We start from the raw sequence: 17,476 nt of genomic DNA on the forward strand, positions 1-17,476 counted from the left end.
TTAAAGCAGGATGGTTATTAAAAAAAAGAAAGACTTGCATTTCGATAGCGCCTTTCACAAGCTCAGGATGTTCCAAAGCACTTTACAGCCAATAAAATACTTTTGAAGTGTAGTCATTGTTGGATTGTAGGAAACGTGGCAGCCAATTTGCGCACAGCAAGCTCCCACAAACAGCAATATGATAATGACCAAATCATCTGTTTTAGTGATGTTGATTAAGGGATAAATATTGATGTGACTCAGAGCGGAAAGATATGGGTTTTCTCCTGCCATTCCCATTACTTTGAGCTGCACCGTAAGCGCTGGGAAGACAAGGAAAGGAAAGGAGGAATTTAGGGGACAATACTGTGCTATTTGTGACAGACTGTGACTGGCTACAGTCAATGGCCAGCTCACGTTAATATAAATAAAATTGCTCATTGACTATCAATGTGATGTTATTTGAGTCGTTCCAAAATCGGTAGTATAAAGTTCTGACCTTGCAGTACAGACTTACATGAGGCACATGCTGAGTCAAGGTCACTCTGGACCTGCACCTTTATTTCACAGCTCTCGAGTGCCACACTTGCCTGAGACCTGCCTTTATATATCTGTGTGGAACAGGTATGCAGTGTCTCCTGCAAGTGCACTCCTGGTGGTAAAGTATGCTTGTGGTTACAGGTCATATCTAGTTACAGTCATGTATAACATGGTAAGATACAGTTATATACAGTAGTGTGAAATACATGACATCACCCTCCCCCAAGGTCTTATTGTCTTTATAGATTCAGTCTCTCAGGTGGTCTATGCTCTCGCGTGGAGCATCTTAGTTGTGGTTCAGTTGTTTGCCTTGGTGCCTGTTTTTCTTTCGGTGTGATTGCTGGTATCTCGCCTGGGCTGTCTGTTTCGTTCAGTATGATTGTTGGTATCTCGCCTGGGCTGTCTGTTGAGATAGCCCTTTCCTCAGGTTGTTCCCTCTGTCCACCAGGTGTGGTGCGAGTTCCACATTGTAGTCTGCCTCTGGTTCTGTAGTGTTGTTGGTGAATCTACTTTTTACTTGGTCTACATGCCTCCGGCAGGTTTGGCCATTGTCCATTTGTACAACCAGTAGCCTGTTTCCTTCCTTGCTTGTTACTGTCTCTGCAAGCCATTTGGGACCCCTGCCATAGTTTAGCACAAACACTTTGTCCCCTATCTCATTTCACCTCCCCCTCGAATTTCGGTCATGGTACTCAGTTAGCTTCCGCCGCTTTGTCTCAATAATTTTATGCATGTCTGGGAGAATTAACGAGAGCCTTGTCTTTAAGGTCCGTTCCATCAATAGTTGCGCGGGGGGAACCCTAGTCAACGAATGCGGACGAGATCTGTATGCCAGCAGCAGTTGCGACAGGCGGCTCTGCAGTGTGGGAACTTGGATTTTTAGCATGCCTTGTTTAACGATTTGCACTGCTAGCTCCACCTGGCCATTCGAGGCCGGCTTGAACAGTGCCGTCTTAATGTGATTTATGCCGTGGTCAACTATAAAATCTTGAAATTCTGCGCTGGTGAAGCACGGACCATTATCACTGACCAATATGTCAAGAATTCTGTGCGTTGCAAACATGGTTCTAAGGCTCTCCACAGTGGTGGAGGTGGTGCTCAAGTTTAAAATGGTGCACTCGATCCACTTTGAAAATGCATCGACGACTACAAGGAACATTTTGCCCATGAATGGGCCCACAAAGTCTACATGCACCCGCGACCATGGTTTGGTGGGGTAGGGCCAGGGGCTTAGGGGGGCCTCCCTGGAGGCATTACTGAGTTGGACACAAATGATGCACCGCTGGACGCAGAGCTCCAAGTCCGCGTCAATGCCAGGCCACCAGATGAGGGATCTGGCTATGGCCTTCATAAGGACGATCACCGGGTGCTCGCGGTGGAGCTCCCAGACAAACGCCTCTCTGCCTTGCACGGGCATAACTACTCGGCTGCCCCACATCAGGCAGTCTGCCTGTAGTGATAACTCATGCATGCGCCTATGGAAAGGTTTGATCTCCTCGGGGCAGGTATCGCGAGCCTCTGCCCAGTCACCAGTTAAAACACATCTTTTGACTAAGGATAACGTGGGGTCGCTAGTGGTCCAGGCTCTGATTTGATGAGCCGCCATGGGCGAACCTGTGGATTCAAAGGCATTGATTGCCATGACCATCTCACAGTCCTGTTCGTCGGACCTTTCCGTGGTCGTCAGGAGTAGCCTGCTAAGCGCGTCGGCACAGTTGTCTGTGCCTGGTCTGTGCCTTATTATGTAGCCGTAAGACGCCAGCATGAGTGCCCACCGCTGAATGCGCGCCGAGGCGTTGCCGTTTATTGCCTTGCACTCGGATAGCAGGGACGTGAGGGGTTTGTGGTTGGTTTCTAACGCGAACTTGGCCCCGAAAAGATATTGGTGCATCTTTTTGACACCGTATATGCACGCGAGCGCCTCCTTCTCAACCATACCGTACCCGCGCTCCTCCCGCGAAAGTGACCTGGAGGCATAAACAATGGGTTGTAATTTACCCGCATCATTGACATGCTATAAAACACACCCGATCCCGTACGCTGACGCATCACATGTGAGAACTAGCTTTTTACCTGGGTCAAAAAAGGCTAAAACACTGTTGGAAGGTTGCGTGCCTTATTGAAGGCGCGTTCTTGGGTGTCCCCCCAAAACCAATCGCACCCCTTTCTGAGTAGCACGTGGAGAGGCTCCAGCAGCGTGCTCAAGTTCTGCATAAAGTTCCCAAAGTAATTGAGTAGCCCGAGAAAGGCGCGCAGTTCTGAAACATTCCGGGGCCTGGCTGCCAGACGAATTGCTTCAGTTTTGGATTCTGTTGGACGGATTCCATCAGCGGCAATCCTTCTGCCCAAAAATTCAACCTCGGGCACGAGAAACAGACACTTGGATTTCTTAACTCTTAGGCCTACCCAATCCAATCGACTTAGTACTTCCTCCAAATTGCGGAGATGGGAGTCGGTGTCCCTGCCCGTGATGAGTATGTCATCTTGAAACACAACCGTCCCCGGGATTGACTTGAGCAGACTCTCCATGTTGCGCTGGAATATAGCAGCTGCCAACCTGATGCCGAATGGGCATCGATTGTACATAAAAAGGCCTCGATGTGTGTTGATAGTGGTGAGTAGCTTAGACTCTTTGGTCAGTTCTTGCGTCATGTACGCAGATGTGAGATCAAGTTTCGAGAAAAGTTTCCTCCAGCCAATGTGGCAAATAGGTCCTCTGCTCTGGGCAGCGGGTATTGGTCCTGTAGGGAGACTCTGTTTATGGTAGACTTGTAATCCCCACAGATTCATACGGATCCATCAGGCTTCATGACAGGGACGAGGGGACTTGCCAAGCCACTAAATTCCACTGGAGAAATTATGCCTTTACCACAGAAGCCGGTCCAGTTCATGTTCAATCTTTTCCCTCATCACATAAGGCACAGCTCTAGCCTTGTGATGGACCAGTCTGGCATCCTGTGTGATGTAGGTTTTAACTTTAGCCCCTTTGAAGATGCCCACACGTGGCTGAAAGAGATGTTCAAAACAACTTAAAACTGTTGAGCAGGAGATCCGTTCCTCTGATGACATGGCATGAACATCATCCCATTTCCAATTTAGTTTTGCCAGCCAGCTTCTCCCCAACAGTGTTGGGAGATCTCCGGGAACAATCCACAGGGGAAGTCGTTTCACCGTCCCTTTGTGTGTGACTGAGAGCATGGCGTTGCCAAGGACTGGTACGATTTCTTTGGTATAGGTCCTTAGTTTGGTGACGATCCTTGTGAGTTTTGGTCTGTTGCTTTTGTGCGGCCACAGCTGTTTAAATTGTTGGACGCTCATGAGAGATTGACTAGCTCCCGTGTCCAGTTCCATGTTGATGGTTATCCCGTTGAGTAGGACCCTCATCATTATCGGAGGCGTCTTGTTGTAAGACCAGTGAACATTGATCGTGTTGACCCACTGTCCCCACCGTCTTCTGGTCCACTTTCCGACCCTTCCGATTCGTATATCAGCCGAGCTGCTGTTTTTCTGCACATGCGAGCCAGATGCCCTGTATAGTTGCAGTTTCTGCAAACAGCATGCTGAAATTGGCACCCCCTTGTTGAGTGCCTTCCCCCACATCTCCAGCACATACCGCTTCCATTGTTTCCGAAGGGTGAGCTGCATCTGGCTGATCTCTCTTGAGCTTCTCTCAGTCTGTAGTTGATTGCTCGCATTGTGGGTTGATGAGGTGTGAACGGCCGTTCATATGGCCCTTGATGGCTTCTGGCGCCACTGCCTGCTGTTGAAGGCCTGCTCTCCTGCCTTTGTCTGTGTGTGGGGGTAGCGACTTGTTTCATGCTGTGAACCCCTTGTTCCGATGTTTCGTTAGTTGTCGTACCCGCAGTATAGATCGACCTCGTTTCTTCTTCTCCTGCCAAGAATGTCTGTGCGATCAGTGCTGCTGCCTCTAGGGTCAAGTTCTTGGTCTCTATAAGCTTTTGGAATATGCCTGCGTGGCCTATTCCTTCAATAAAAAAGTCTCTCAGCATTTCTCTCCTTAGTTCATCGGAGAACTCACATAAACTAGCCAACCTCCAAAGTTCCGCCACAAAGTCGGGTATGCTCTGGCCCACACAGCGTCTGTAGTTGTAGAACCTGTGTCTGGCCATGTGTAGGCTGCTCGCTGGCTTCAGGTGGTCTCTCACCAGTGTGCTCAACTCCTCAAACGACTTGCTTGCTGGTTTCTCGGGTGCCAGCAGGTCCTTCATTGAGGCGTATGTTTTCGAGCCACAGCTGGTCAAGAGATGGGCTCTTCTCTTGTCTGCCTTATCGTCGCCCAACCAGTCTTTGGTTACAAAGCTTTGCTGGAGCCTTTCTATAAAGTCCTCCCAATTATCTCCAGCATTGTATTTCTCATCTGAGCCGTTGGTAGCCATTCTGTGGATTCTGTGATCCCGTAACTCGTCGCCACTGTAAAGTCCTGACCCTGCAGTACAGACTTTCACAAGGCACATGCTGAAGTCAAGGTCACTCTGGACCTGCTCGTTTATTTCACAGCTCTCGAGTGCCACACTTGCCTGAGACCTGCCTTTATATACCTGTGTGGAACAGGTATGCCGTATCTCCTGCAAGTGCACCCCTGGTGGTAAAGTATGCTTGTGGTTACAGGTCATATCTAGTTACAGTCATGTGTAGCATGGTAAGATACAGTTATATACAGTAGTGTGAGATACATGACAGGTAGAATGGCTTTGAACCAGTACTGTCGAGATCGGGATGGGATTTTTGACTTTGCTAGGGAAATGTCTCTTGGTTTCATTGTGCTCTTTTACAGGGTAGTGTCAAGATGTACATTCTGTTCCCTAAAGCATATGCAGTACGAGATAATTGTTTTTGTTTTAACCGGTGTCCCAGGAGATTGGATTCATATCAGGCTGTGTTTTTTATATAGTTTGAAAAACCATAATGTGCCATGAGAGGTCAATCTGCAAATCTTGCATAATTGATAGATCTTGACTCAGGAAATTAGTGCCTGCAAATGCATGATTGGCTGGATTAAGGGGAATTCAGAAGGTTGTAATAAGTTTGTAAGATTTTGTTGGAGTAACAGCCCAAGAATAAGCGTCATTACACGTTAGCACTGTTCAACGCACTGTCCTCTCACCTTTTCCCCGGTTCCTAAAACTGCACAATGCATCCTTCTGCAATAACATCCTATTGTTTAATATCTGTTCTTATCTGCATTGCTAAGTGGTTACGGAAGGATTTTGTTCTTGGAGTCTTAACATATCTATTGTCCATTATCTCTTGTGTGTCTGAATGGTAGTATGTTCAAATGATCAAGGGGCATACAGGGTTCGATGAAGAAAGAAAAAGAGAGGCCTATAACGGAGGGCTCAATGCTGTTGAAACCCTGGAGGAATATAGAAAGTGCAGGGGTGAAATTAAAAAGGGAATTACGAAAGCAAAGAGAGAGCATGAAAAATTTTTGGCAAATAAAATCAAGGAAAACCCAAAGATGTTTTATAAATACATTAAGATCAAGAGAACAACTAAAGAAAGAGTAGGGCCATCGACCCGAAACGTTAACTTTATTTTTCTCTCCACAGATGCTGCCTGACCCGCTGAGATTTCCAGCATTCTCTGGTTTTATTTCAGATTCCAGTAGCCGCAATATTTAGCTTTTGTGTTGAAAGAGTAGGGCCTATTAGAGACCTTAAAGATAATCTATGTGCGGAGGTGGAAGATGTGGTATGGTTTTTAATGAATACTTTGCGTCTATTTTCAAAAAGGAGAGCGGCGATGCAGACATTGCAATCAGGGAGGAGATGTGTGAAATATTAGATAAAATAAACACAGTGAGAGAGGAAGTATTAAGAGGTTTAGCAGCTTTGAAAGTGGATAAATCCCCAGGCCCGGATGAAATGTATCCCAGGCCATTAAGAGAAATGTTATATATGCAAACCTTACCAATGGTAAGATTTGCTACCAGGGGCACACCTGTGGGAGATCTAAGGGTCACCTGTGCACCCTGGGCAAGCAGGTATAAAAGGCAATCCACCATGCTGCTTCCTCACTTTGGAGTTACATTAAAGAGACCAAGATCACAATGGTTTGAGCTTACAACATACCCTTGTGGAGTTATTCTGAACACAATAATTGGCGACGAGTTACAGATCACGAACTTTCATGCGGCAATGGCTGCCGTTGATATTCTTGAGAGATTTGTTGAGGGTGAGGATTGGGAAGCCTTCGTTGAGCGTCTGGACCAGTACTTCGTGGCCAGTGAGCTGGACACGGCTGAGACGGTGGTCAAGCGCAGGGCGATTCTCCTCACCGTATGTGGGTCTTCGATATATGGCCTCGTCAAAAATCTTCTGGCACCGATCAAATCAACAGACAAGACTTACACAGAGCTGTGCACGCTGGTTCGGGAACACCTCAAGCCGAAGGAGAGCATCCTAATGGCCAGGTATCGCTTTTACACGCACCATCGCTCCGAGGGCCAGAACATGGCAAGCTTTGTTGCCGACCTAAGACGCCTTGCGGGACAGTGCAAATTTGCCGGAACTTTGGGGGAAATGTTGCGGGACTTTTTCGTGCTTGGAATCGGCCTCGAGGTCATTCATCACAAACTGCAGTCTGCCGAATCCCTCGATCTGAGCAAGGCCATCACGATAGCCCAGGTCTTCATATCCACGAGTGACAAAACGAAACACATATGTTCACAGCATCGAAGCTCACCGGCAAGTACTGTGCATAAAATAATGCCTTCAGCAGGCAGAACTGTACATGGCAGGGCCTATACGACTGCAGACCCAGGACTAGGGTGACTCAGAAGCCGCTATTGGGTGTGAATGCATATCCATTAACACCATGTTGGCGCTGCCGAGACAGTCATAGAGCCCATCAATGTCGATTCAAGCACTATGTGTGCAAGGGCTGTGGAATAATAGGGCACCTCCAGCTAATGTGCAAACGGCCTCTGACTCACCACGCGGCAGAGTCAGCAGAGGACGACCGATCCAGCATGGAACATGTCGAACAAGCAGGAGAGGCAACCCAACCTGAGGATGAAGAGGAAATGTATGGGGTACACACTTTCACCACCAAAAGCCCTCCGATAATGTTAAAAGTTAAACTTAACGGCATTCCAGTCTCCATGGAATTGGACACGGGGGCGAGTCAATCAATTATGAGCCAGTAGGCTTTTGAGAAACTGTGGGGCAACAAGGCTCAGAGGCCAAAACTGAGCCCAATTCACACAACGCCAAAGAACTCATACCTGTTATCGGCAGTGCAGCAGTGAAAGTATCGTACGACAGAATGGTGCATGATTTACCACTATGAATTGTACCAGACGATGTCCCAACGCTGTTCACCAGAAGCTGGCTAGGAAAGATCCGATGGAACTGGGATGACATCAGAGCTCTGTCTTCAGTGGATGACGCCTCATGCGCCCAGGTGCTAAACAAATTCCCGGCGTTATTTGAGCCAGGCATCGGCAACTTCACAGGCACCAAGGTGCAGATCCATCTTGTTCCTGGGGCACCATGTTGGTTCATCACAAAGCCTGAGCAGTCCCATATATGATGCGAGAGAAAGTCAAAATCGAGCTGGACAGACTTCAACGAGAGGGAATCATATTGCCAGTTGAGTTCAACGAGTGGGCCAGTCCAATCGTGCTGGTGCTAAAGAGCGATGGGATGGTCAGAATCTGCGGGGGCTATAAGATAACGATTAACCGAGTCTCGTTACAGGACCAGTACCCACTACCTAAAGCGGAGGACCTATTCACAATGCTAGCAGGGGGAAAGTCATTCACCAAGCTAGATCTAACTTCTGCTGACATGACACAGGAGCTGGCTGAACCGTCAAAGAAATTGACGTGCATCAACACGCACAAAGGACTGTTCGTGTACCACAGATGCCTCTTTGGGATTTGCTCGGCTGTGGCCATCTTCCAGAAGAACATGGATAGTCTACTAAAATCGGTTCCATGCACCGTGGTGTTCCAAGACGACATCCTGATCACTGGTTGCAACACTACCGAACACTTGTACAACCGGGAAGAGGTTTTAAAGTAACTGAACGGGCCGTGCCCCAGGGACTCAGGCTGAAACACTCCAAGTGTGTTTTACTGGCACCAGAGGTCGAATTTCTGGGGAGAAAGATTGCAGCAGACAGCATCAGACCCATGGACTTACTCCAAGACGGAGGCCATCAAGAATGCACCCAGACCACAGAATGTGATGGAGCTGCGTTTATTCTTGGGACTCCTCAACTATTTTGGTAACTTTCTACCGGGGTTGAGCACTTTGCTGGAACCCTTGCATTTATTGCTACGCAAGGGTGATGACTGGGTTTGGGGTAAACCTCAAGATACAGCCTTTAATAAGGCCAGAAACCTGCTATGCTCTCACAAGTTACTTGTATTGTATGACCCATGTAAATGTTTAGTACTAGCTTGTGATGCATCGTCATATGGGGTCGGTTGTGTGTTACAGCAAGCAAATGTGTCAGGCAAACTGCAACCGTTTGCATATGTATCCAGAAGTTTATCCAAGGCTGAAAGAGCCTACAGTATGGTTGAGATAGAAGGGTTAGCATGCGTATAGGGGGTTAAGGAAATGCACCAGTACCTATTTGGTCTCCGGTTCGAGCTCGAAACCGACCACAAACTGCTTACTTCACTGCTCTCAGAAAGCAAAGGTATCAACACCAATGCTTCATCCCGCATCCAAAGATGGGCACTAACATTGTCTGCTTATGACTATGTAATCCACCACAGACCAGGCACTGAGAACTGAGCTGACGCCCTCAGTCGGCTACCATTGCCCACCACCGGGGTGGAAATGGCACAACCCGCAGACTTGCTTCTGGTAATGGATGCTTTTGTGAGCGAGGGGTCACCTATCACGGCCCGCCAGATCAGGACCTGGACCAGGCAAGACCCTGTGCTATCACTAGTAAAAAGCTGCGTCCTTCATGGGAGCTGGTTGGCGGTTCCCAGGGAAATGCAAGATGAAATTAAGCTGTTCCACCGGCGTGAGGATGAATTGTCCATCCAATCAGATTGTCTCCTATGGGGGAATTGCGTGGTTTTGACAAAAAAATGCAGGGAAACGTTTATACGCGACCTACAGTACCCACCCAGGCATAGTCATGATGAAGGCTATCGTCAGGTTGCACGTTTGGTGGCCCAGCATTGACTCCGAATTGGAGTCATGCATACACCAATGCAACACTTGCTCACAGTTGAACAACACACCCAGGGAGGCCCCACTGAGCCTGTGGTCATGGCCCTCTAAACCGTGGTCCAAGGTCCACGTAGATTTTGCTGGCCCTTTTCTCGGAAAGATATTTCTAGTAGCAGTGGACGCTTACTCTAAAGGGATTGAATGTATAATAATTAGTGACAATGGACTGTGTTTCACCAGTTCGGAATTCAACGAGTTCATGACCCGCAATGGCATTAAGCATGTCAGGTCTGCCCCATTTAAGCCCGCATCCAATGGTCAAGCGGAATGGCCAGTCCAAACCATCAAGCAGAACTTGAAATGCGTAACGGACGGCTCCTTGCAGACCCGGTTATCTCGGGTTCTGCTCAGCTACCGGACGCGCCCCCACTCGCTCACCCCTGCAGAATTGTTAATGAAGAGAGCACTCAAAACCAGGCTCTCCTTAGTCCACCCGGATCTCAATGATCACGTAGAAACCCGGCGGCACTGGCATAGTGTGTACCACGATCGCGCGACTGTATCATGTGACATTGAGGTTAATGATCCTGTGTTTGTTCTCAACTACGGTCATGGTCCCAAATGGATTGCTGGCACTGTTTTAGCCAAGGAGGGGGATTGAGTGTTTGTTGTTAAACTATTGAATGGGCAAATGTGCAGAAAGCACTTGGATCAGACCAAACTGCGATTCACTGAGAACCAACAGTTTGAAGGAGACTTTACCATCTGTGATCCACCAACACACACCCAACCAACAATTGACCTCGCTGTCAACCATGAGGATGAACCCACGATGCCCGACAGTCCGATCAGACCAGCCGCGCTGCCGTGCCGCAATGATCCGACCAACTCACCCATGCCAGGACTTCAACTCAGGCGATCAACCCGGGAACGCAAAGCACCAGATCGCCTCAACCTGTAAGTAACTTGCACATAAGACTTTGGGGGGGGGGTGCGGAGTGATGTTATGCATGCAAACCTCACCAATGGTAAGACTTGCCACCAGGGGGCACATCTGTGGGAGACCTAATGGTCACCTGTACACCCCTGGGCAAGCAGGTATAAAAGGCAATCCACCATACTGCTTCCTCACTCTGGAGTTACATTAAAGAGACCAAGGTCAGAATGGTTGTAGCTGACAACATAGTCTTGTGGAGTTATTCTGAACACAATAAGAAACAAAAGAGGAAATAGCAGAGGCTCTGACCATCATTTTCCAAACCTCTCTGGTTACAGGTGTGATGCCGGAGCACTGAAGGACTCCTAATATTGGGAGAAAGGGACAGACCGAGTAATTATAGGCCAGTCAGCTTAACCTCGGTGGTGGGAAAATTATTAGAGAAAATTCTGAGGGACAGGATAAATCTTCATTTAGAATGACACGGATTAATTGGGGACAGTCAACATGGATTTGTTAAGGGAAGGTCATGTCTGACTAATTTGATTGAATTTTTTGAGGCGGTAACAAAGAGGGTCGATGAGGATTGTGCGCTTGATGTAATTTATATGGATTTTAGCAAAGCTTTTGATAAGGTTCCACTTGACGAAAGTAAAAGCCCATGGGATCCAAGGCAAAGTGGCAAGTTGGATCCAAAATTGGCTCAGTGGCAGGAAGCAAAGGGTAATGGTTGATGGGTGTTTTTGTGACTGGAAGGCTGTTTCCAGTGGGGTTCTGCAGGGCTCAGTGCTGGGTCCCTTGCTTTTTGTGGTATGTATCAATGATTTAGACTTGAATGTAGTGGTGTGATTAAAAAGTTTGCAGATGATACAAAGATTGGCTGTGTGGTTGATAATGAAGAAGAAAGCTGTAGACTGCAGGAAGATATCAATGGACCAGTCAGGTGGGCAGAACAGTGGCAAATGGAATTCAATTCGGAGAAGTGTGAGGTAATGCATTTGTGGAGGGATAACAAGGCAAGGGAATACACATTAAATAGTAGGGCACTGTGAAGTGTAGAGGAACAAAAAGACCTTGGAATGCATGTCCACAGATCTCTGAAGGTAGCAGGCCAGGTAGATAAGATGGCTAAGAAGACATACGGAATACTTGCCTTTATTAGCCAAGGCATAGAATACAAGAGCAGGGAGGTTAGCTTGAACTGTACAAAACACTAGTTAAGCCACAGCTAGAGTACCACATGCAGTTCTGGTTACCACATTGCAGGAAAGATGTGATTGCACTGTAGAAGGTACAGAGGAGACTTATGAGAATGTTGCCCGGACTGGAGACTTTTAGCTATGAGGAAAGATTGGATAGGCTTGGTTTATTTTCTTTGGAACAGAGGAGGCTGAGGGGGACACCTTATTGAGGTGTATAAAATTATGACTGGCCTAGATAGAGTGAATAGGAAGGACCTATTTCCTTTTGCAGAAGGGTCAACAACCATTGGGCATAGATTTAAAGTAATTGGTAGGAGGTTTAGAGGGGATTTGAGGGGAGATTTGTTCACCCAGAGGGTGGTGAAGGTCTGGAACTCATTGCCTGAAAGGATAGTAGAGGCAGGAAACTTGACCACATTTAAAAATGACTTGGATATGCACTTGAAGTGCCATAAGCTACAAGGCTACAGACCAAGAGCTGGAAAGTGGGATAAAGCTGGATAGCTCTTTGTTGGCCAGCACGGACATGATGGGCCGAAATGGCTTCCTTCTGTGCTGTAAATTTCTATGATTCTATGGGCCCGAACTTAATCAAGGTTCCGCCCACAGCTACGAGGTTCCGCCGGAAATAGTTTTATTTTGCCGATTCCTCCGCTCCCGCCCATCAGCCGCCCGCCAGGAGATTCCTCGCAGAGATTTCTCCGGCGCTACTTGCTGCCGCCCACCCGCCCGTGCCAGAGGCTGGAAATCCGGGTTTTTCCTCAGGCAGCATCAACTAAGGTCGTCCTGCTGCCCACCAGAAGGGCCGCTAGCAAAAAGCTGGTGTGAGCTGGCTGTGAGTCGGGCGGCAGAGAGAATCGCTCAGCTCGCTGCAGCCCTTCACATCCCGGGTATCGTGCACACGCTGCAGCATTAACAGTGGCACAGAAATAGTAATGTGATGGACCTCAAGCCGCACACAAAGAGTTGAGATATGTAATTCCAGATTAGACCGTTGAAGGGAAGGTGTGGTAGAGGAAGTGGCAATGAGTAGCGAAAGATGGTAAAGGCTCAATGGAGATACCCTAGAAGAGTCTTGAAACCATTTCAAGCGGAAGATTGTGACTGCGCAGATGATATGATCTCATGTCAGCGTAAATAGGCGAAAGACAGAAGATGTAAAGCTCTGGCAGGTCACTGCATGTGATAGTGGGAACAGCATGACATGAGGTATGAAAGATGGAAAAATACATATAATGGACTGCAATGTCACTGATGCACATGTCATCTCAGGGGTCCCACTATACGACGTTTGGCATGAGAAAAAGTGGGGTGAAATGCAAGCCTTAATGTGTGCCCTGCAAGTAGTTCAACTGACTCTCCTTGAATGGAAGCCTTCCTGCATTGGTGACCCCTACTTGTCCTGGTGAGGTGGCCTGATGGCAGGACACATTATACAGTCGAATCATAGGTGGAGGGCAAGATAACCCTCATACAACGGAACACCTGAGGGAGAGCTGTGTTTTACTCAGAAGGCACCATCATCATCATCATTGGCGGTCCCTCGAACGAGGATGGCTTGCTTCCACACCAAAAGGGATGAGTTCACAGATGTTTCAATGAAGAACCCGATATTCCAGTCCTCAATTCCAGGGAAGATACCTGTGCATGGATTTTTTTAACCGTTGCACACCAGCCACCACACTTGACAAAGCTAGGCCTTTATCCAGTGGCAAGGGTTAACCAGGACGACTGGAGACCTGTTCTGCTGCACGGACCTAGTGCGCACACGTATCGCAGTGTGGGCTGGCCTATGCTGCCCCTGGGCCCTCGGCTCTTCTGGGCCCCGCATCCTCATTCGCCGTACCTCCGCCATGATCGCCCGCCGCACCTCCGCGCCAAACATTCGGCGAACCTCCGTCACGATCACCCACCAAATCTCAGCCATGTTCCCTCATCGCTCCGCCACTCCGATCGCTCGTCACAAGTCCACCACGACCTTCCCGCTCCTCCGCTGTACCAGGGCCCAGCCGATGTTTCTGCCCCCGCTCCAAACGGCGACCTGGGTCCTGATGACGTCACCCCAGTCGCCCATCTCGAAGCCGTCGCACATTTGTGTCGGCTCCCACTGGAAACTGTAGTGGTATGCTCCAGTACTTTTTATAGCAGATCGGGGCTATAAAAAGAGCTGGAACGCCAGGCCCTGGGACATCGTGGGTCACCCCAACCTGTGTGAGAACATCTCCACAGGTCGGGGCTATAAAAAGATATGGAGCATGCCACTGCAGTTTCCAGCGCGAGCTGGCACAAAAAGAAGGCACATTATGTAACAGTGAAACACTGACCAAGAGTGGGTGAACAATGTGAATTTATTGAAAAGTGCAGCATTCTAAAAGTGACAGATCATCATAACATTAACGAGCGAATACCACCAACACCCACCCTCTGCCCGCCAACAGCATCTCTCCCCCCACCCCCCCCCCCCCAGCCGCCCCGATGTGAGGCCCATCATCCTCTTCTTCACTCTGCCTTCAACACGATGCACCACACCCCTGCCCCTCACTGCCTCTGCTTGATCAGGTTGTGCAGGAGGGCAGCCGGATCTCTGCAGACGTGTCCGTTTTGGCGAGAAGGTAGGGGGCGTGATTGATGGAGCTGGCATGTCTGGCTCCGCGGGATCTATGTGCCTTGAGGGTGTGGGCTCGGGAGCTTGTACGACCAGGCCAGAAGCCATGGCTTGCCTCATTGCCTCAACAGACTCTGTGTTGCGCTGCACCGCACTAATGAGCCGCTCCATACTGTCAGTATGGTGTTGAGCAAAGGTCGCGATGCTGGTAGCTATCCCAGCCAGGGTCTGCAGCAGATCGCGACCGAGCTCGGCATTCGTTCTCCATAGCTGGACTATCTCATAATTGGCCGCGAGCCGTCCTGCATCCTCAGGTGATTGTTGGGTCTGTGTGGGTGAATGCGCCGTGTTTGGTTTAATGCCACAGCCTCTGCGCCTGCCAGCACTTGTTCCTGGTGCGTCTGGTTCAAACCCCATGAATTCGGACCCTGATGATGAGGCTTTCTGGACAGGTGGCACACATATCAGAAGGCTGGTGTCTTCCTCTTGCAGCTCCTCGAGCTCAATTGACTCTACCACGGGCCCTTCTCCCTCCTCTCCCTCCTGGTCTTCCTGAATCTGGGCGGCGGAGATGGGTGAGATGGACATGGGCGATCTTGGGGGGGGGGTTGGATGAATGAGCCACTGTCTTGGTCTGGTGACAACATAGGGGATGGAGAACTTGGGATCACACTTCTCCTTTGTGTGCCAGAGGTGGATGGTGTGCATTGCTCGTTGCTGTCCGACTCACCATCTGCAAGTAGAGGACAACATTTCATTCTATAGCTGGGGCTTGGGATTGGTCAGGATGACACGTGAGCCGTCCAAGCTCACATTGTGCCATCAAGGAGTTCCATCGTTACATGGGCATACCAATAATGGCCGACAAAGTGGGCGTGAAAATGCTTTGACTTAATATTGCTTGACCTTTCATGGCATGAGCATCATGACACCGGAGATTGGTATAATCTTACCATGCTCTATAACGGGATCTACATCACCCTTTGTGGTGGCACGGCAGTGGTCACCCACCAATGCCAAGGCACGCTCCTCCAGGCTGCTTAACTCGATGACCTCTGCTGGGCCCCCTCCCGTCGCTCTCAGGCTTGCTGCCTTGGATGACTTTTTCTTCTGCAGAAAGAAACATTGCAGCCTTGACCCCTTTTGCTCATGCCCCCCCCACCCCCTCCACCCACACACACACACACACACTTCTGGCACAGAACCTTTTGGCCAGAGGGCTCCAATAAATGGTTACTCACGTTTGCTGACGCCAACACATCGTTCCAACGTTTCCTACACTGGTCTCCATCCCGGACAACGTTGCCCATTGAGGACACGGCCTGACCAATCTCCCTCCAGATGCGTCTGTATTGGGGTAGTGGAGGCTTGCCATGACCATCCCGGGTGAGGTCTTTATACCTGCGCTCCACCTCTGATACTAGCTCCTCCAGTTCTTCATCATTAAACCAGGGAGCTCTGGGCCTGGTTTGGACAATCTTCCTTGAAGCTTTGTGTCCACTAATTTTAATTGCATACATGGATGGCTGCTGATTACTTTGTTGCTCTGTATTTCCAACACTCTCCCCTCTCCAACTGGCAGGTGCAAGGGAGTGATCAGAATTTAAGCGCATGCGCAGGTGTCCCATCAGCCCAACACTGTCGTCAGCTGGCAAATGAAACTACAAAAAAAAAACAAGTCTTGCACATGTGCGGTGCATGGCCTCCAAAGTATTCCGAATCGAGAGGCCTGCACATACCGCCCACTGCAGCCGCTGCCCGCTGACACCCGCTCCCAGCCGCTGACACTCGCTGCCTGCCGCTGCCGCTGACACAACCGCGGCGAAACTCGCTCCTGACGGGCCCCAGAGGTAGTGGCCGGAAAAAAGGTATGTGTCGCCCGGGTACCGCCGAGAAATGGGTGGGCCTTAGAGTCGACCAAGTTCGGGCCCTATGATTCTATGATCACAAAACTCCTGTAGTTCTCAGAATGTATGCCTTCAATGTCGATTGGAGCTTCGATGAACATTCATGCACAGATTTTCATTCGTAGACTGTTTCTCTGTGGCACTATAAAGTACTGTAGGAAAGGTATACAAGTATTTATTTTTGAGGTCATGGCCATAATGATGACCTTGTACTGCACTTGTATCCACATTGAAAAACAGACTGATTTCTGGTGAAACACTTCTTCCAAATGTCAGTCAGGCGGCATTAGAATGGCTGCACCATACCTGCCATCATTCCTTATATGTGGGATAGGACAGGAAGCCACTCTTTTTTTGCTGGTTTTACTTTTTCAGCCCTTTTCTTTCAACTTCCCCATAGCTTCTGTTGATACTCAGATAGGATGGGATGATCCAGCCTACAGACATCTCCTCATCATCATAGGCAGTCCCTCGGAATCGAGGAAGACTTGCTTCCACTCTTACAATGAGTCCTTAGGTGGCTGAACAGTCCAATACGAGAGCCACAGTCCCTGTCACAGGTGCGACAGACAATCATTGAGGGTAAGGGAGGGTGGGACTGGTTTGCCGCATGCTCTTTCCGCTGCCTGCGTTTGATTTCTGCATGCTCTCGGCGATGAGACTCAAGGTGCTCAGCGTCCTCCCGGATGCACTTCCTCCACTTAGGGTGGTCTTTAGTCAGGGACTCCCAGGTGTCAGTAGGGATGTTGCACTTTATCAGGGAGGCTTTGAGGGTGTCCTAGTAACATTTTCTTTGCCCACCTTTGGCTCGTTTGCTGTGAAGGAATTCCGAGTAGAGTGCTTGCTTTGGGAGAGCTGATCAAATGTGGTCAGTGCTTCAATGCTGGGGATGTTGGCCTGGTCGAAGACGCTAATGTTGGTGCGTCTGTCCTCCCAAGGGATTTTGTAGGATCTTGCGGAGACATTGTTGGTGGTATTTCTCCAACAACTTGAGGTGTCTACTGTACATGGTCCATGTCTCTGAGCCATACAGGAGGGTGGTTTTTACTACAGCCCTGTAGATAATGAGCTTGGTGGCAGATTTGAGGGCCTGGTCTTCAAACACTCTTTTCCTCAGGCGACTGAAGGCTGCACTGGCGCACTGG

The sequence above is a fragment of the Pristiophorus japonicus genome, chromosome 6 (assembly GCF_044704955.1).
Source record: "Pristiophorus japonicus isolate sPriJap1 chromosome 6, sPriJap1.hap1, whole genome shotgun sequence".
Classification (NCBI taxonomy): Eukaryota; Metazoa; Chordata; class Chondrichthyes; family Pristiophoridae; genus Pristiophorus; species Pristiophorus japonicus.